Genomic DNA, 4,018 nt, shown 5'->3' with positions numbered 1-4,018 from the left:
AGACCACACGGTGTGGAGAGGCATGAAAATATAAAATGACACAACGCCTTTTATAACGCGGTGGGACGATGTGATGTGTGTGGCGTGTAAGAGCATAAACGCCGCTCCTCTACGGCCACACTGTGTAGTTTTAGAGATTGGATTTATATACGTACACGTGACTATAATAATATGAAAAGAATATTATTATAAATAATCAAAATTTAGTTTTAATATTTGATAAATGATACGTGACTATAATAATATGAAAAGAATACTATTATAAATAATCAAAATTTAGTTTTAAAACACCATATCCTATAAATTATTTTATTTCATTTGTCTTCTATAAAACACCATATCCTATAAATTATTTTATTTCATTTGTCTTCTATAAAACAATCTAACTTCTTTTTCCCAAGCATTAAAAGATAAAAAAATATCCCGGCCTGCTCATTTTTGGTTTTCCCTCTATTTCAAAATTTCTAGGTCTTTGAAAACCCTAAACCAAACGATAACCCAAGTCCCAAAGGAAGAAAGCACTATTGCGTCCATGCCAACGCACCGATGCAGATCTACAACCACAGTCATAGTCACCGATGCATCTTATTTATACTATTACAGGTATCTATGAATCATTTACTCCCCTAGGCGTTTGGTAACTTCTTCTTTGCCCCATTTAGTCTTACTAATTGATTATCTTGCTGATTTTAGTTACAGTAAACCTAATTGTGTGCCATCGTATTCACTTTTAGATCTCATGTAAATGCCTAGCACTTTGACACACAAACATGATTAATTGATGAGGCTGTGATTTGTGATTTGTAATGATTGACGGGGCATTATTGGGCATTATTCCACTACACCCTTTTTGTAAAAACGCCCAATAATGCCCCCTTGCTGATTGGACTGCCACATGGCGAAAAACGCCCAATGGTAGGGGCATTATTCACTAAACCACTAAGCATGGTCTTAGTGGGAGGTCTTGGGTTCAATCCCAAGAAGGGGTAGATTAGAATTTATTTGATGTAATTTAGGAGCATGTAAGTGTTGCCATTAATAAAAGAGTTTATGGACTTTGCTAGGATCTATATAATATGGTTAATATATTCACTTTTTGTGCTTAATTGATTGAGTTCTTTATATATGCAGAATGCGGTTATAACTTAATTCTAATTGATGAAGTTTGTGATACCCTTATCTAGCTGGGTTCTTGTTCATATCAAGGTAAGTCCTATTTTATATTAGTTATCATTTTTACAATTTCCTTTCACTATGTTGAATTACATGGTTTGCAATGCAGATATATCTATTTAACTCAAACCAATCATTTACCTTTGTTTTGACTGCCAGCTTGGACAAGCTCTTAGCATAAACCAGGTATGCTACATTTTGTGTACTGTAATAGCATTTACATTTGAGTCTTCATCTTTTTCTACTTCTTAAAATTTTGGATATTATATTTATTTTGCATCCCCATAAATGTTTGTGAGTATATAAGAAAGATAAAAAATAAAATAAATGTTTATGAGTAAGATAGAGATGGAGAAAGAGATGTGATAGATTAAACAAAATTTAGACCTAAATTTAGAGAAAGGCAATATTTAGTTAAGTTATAGAGATGAAGGCGGAGATTCTACTGTGAATGCACTAATAAGTTTCCTAAACTACATGCTTATATTTTGGGGAAAAATGTTTGTGAGGATACTTCTACATTGACTTTGACGTGAGCTATATGCATTTATGTTTTGTTTCTAACTTTAATTTTTCATTTGGAGGTTGGTGTCGTGAAGTTCATGATCACTTATGCATATAAGAAAAGAATGGGGTTTGTTAAGCTTTATGATAATGTTTATGCTTCTTTTTTTGTAATGCTTTCAATCGGCAGTGAGGATTGCTTAGGTTTCAGATTTAGTGTGATAGCGTGGCTTCTATTCAGCCTCCTTTTGCTCGACTCGTGACACCTGGGTAATTTAAAATCACTGTTTGTTTTATGGTTGTAGGTTTTATTTATGTTTTTTTTTTGTTAATCTCTTGACTATGTTTTCTTTTGTTTTGTGAACTTAGGTTTCGGATTTATTCCTTGAAGCTGGACACTAACGATTGTCAAAAATCCATGTGGAGCTAAGGTTGAGTCATGTTTATATTTAAGAAGTATTTGGTTAAAGATTATACATTAGGATAACTTTTTATGATGCTTTATATTTTCTAATTATTTTGGTTCAATTTGTTTGTTCCCCAACATAGCTCTAGGAGACTAGCAGTAAAATGAGTTCCTAAGCATGCAATCCTTTCTTGAATCAATATTTAGGTAAACTACGGTTCAACAAAATAAAAAATATAATATCTAACAAAATCATCATCTATAATAAATATTTATTACCGAGATTTTGTAATCCAAAGTATAGATCCTAGAACTATGATGCTATAAAGATATAAGACATTAGAACCAAAGATTGAAAGACTTTTTTTGTCTTATTGATTTGACCAGGCAATTGATGAGAAGATTCAGTCCTTTAATTTATAAAAATTTTAAGGCATAGATTAAAAGCCACAGATTCACAACTGGAAGGGGTTAATGTTCTAGTAGCTGGATGCTTAACTGGGAAATATAAGGAGGTCAGATGCTTATTTGGGAAAGATAATGTGAACGGTCACGCCTCGAGGAAGAAGTTGTGGATGAACATGTTCCTGTTCAGCCAAGTCCAAATGAAACATAATGTGAAATATAAGAAGGTCAGATGCTTATTTGGGAAAGATAATGTGAACGGTCACGCCTCGAGGAAGAAGTTGTGAAATATAAGAACGTGTTCCTGTTCAGCCAAGTCCAAATGAAACATGCCTCTATCCAAAACTAGATCATTCTGCAACCCAAGAGGAAAAGAAATCATATGCTTTAACTGTGTGATTATGTTAACTGAAAGTTCTACATACACTTTCTTTTATGTATATGATAAAGCATTTGGTAAAATTGACTCGTTTTATGTATTTATGTGATGTGATTTTATATATAATTAGTGAGTTTTTATTAATATTTTATATAGTTTGTATTTGTGTGCTTTTTTATTTTTGCATTTCTGTAATCGGAAATCGTAAAAATGTTGCATTTGCTATAAAAAAAGTTGCATTTTTTCTATTAGAACAAAGAATAATGGTTGCATTAAGTCTTGAAAAAAGTTGCATTTTTATAACTAAACCATAATAAAGGTTGCATTTACGTGTAGAAAAAGTTGCATTTTAAAGTAAAAAAGTTACATTATAATGTAAAAAGGTTGCATATTAAAAAGTTGCATTTGAATAATAAATGCAACACTTACAAAAAAAGTTGCATTAGGCATTAAAAAGGTTACTTTAAGTCTAATGCAACTGCTTCTAATGCAGCTCCCAATAAAAGGTTGCGTTAGGCCTAATGCAACTTTTTCAAGGCCTATTGCAACATTTTACGAGGGTTGCATTAGCTTCATTTTCTTGTAGTGTGGCAACAATCCTGCTCAAGGTCGTTTTCTACCAGGCTCTTGTTTCAACTGTGGCGAGATGGGTCATTTCCGTGGAAATTGCCCAAAGCTTGCTAATGCAAATTCAGCACAGGGATGAGCATCTGACTGACTAGAAGACAACATCGTTTAGAAATAATCACATCTTATGTATTATTTTCTTTTGTTGTCAAGGTCCAAGAAACAGTTGTTATCGTTGTTTATAAATAAATCTTTTATTTACATTGCAATGTATTTCTGTGGTTGCATGTATAAACGACATATCCCTTACAATACCGACAATCAAGGAACCATATTCCTTGAAGAACAAACTACCCCCAAAATTCTCCCATTCTATGATCTCTTGCGTCTTCCACAAAATTCCTAAGTACCCGTTTCTTCTAAGAAAAACGAAGTACAAGGCGCAAGTTACAACACATGACGAATACCCAAAGTACCACTATAAATCCTTAATAGGGTACCTAAGGATTTCCCGTAAGTCCTTAATTATTGTATACCTTAATTCGAATGTGGTGATTCCTTGTAATGAAAAATCGAATTTTGGG

At 32.8% G+C, this 4,018-nt stretch overlaps 1 long non-coding RNA gene across 2 annotated transcripts; it reads left to right on the top strand.

The window, feature by feature from the left end:
• The first annotated feature begins 399 nt into the window (after window positions 1-399).
• Window positions 400-3,018, top strand: LOC110908244. Of its 2 annotated transcripts, XR_002574346.2 has the most exons (7): window positions 400-603; window positions 1,132-1,206; window positions 1,283-1,359; window positions 1,868-1,947; window positions 2,047-2,108; window positions 2,227-2,290; window positions 2,471-3,018. It is a non-coding gene; the product is annotated as an uncharacterized LOC110908244 (long non-coding RNA). The 2 variants fall into 2 exon arrangements; XR_002574345.1 differs by lacking the exon at window positions 2,227-2,290 and having other exon boundaries at window positions 401-603.
• Window positions 3,019-4,018: the final 1,000 nt, after the last annotated feature.

This window comes from Helianthus annuus, chromosome 14, assembly GCF_002127325.2.
Source record: "Helianthus annuus cultivar XRQ/B chromosome 14, HanXRQr2.0-SUNRISE, whole genome shotgun sequence".
In the NCBI taxonomy this organism is placed as follows: Eukaryota; Viridiplantae; Streptophyta; class Magnoliopsida; order Asterales; family Asteraceae; genus Helianthus; species Helianthus annuus.
The sequence above is the reverse complement of the archived record's forward strand: the minus strand, read 5'-3'. Positions and strand labels throughout refer to the sequence as shown.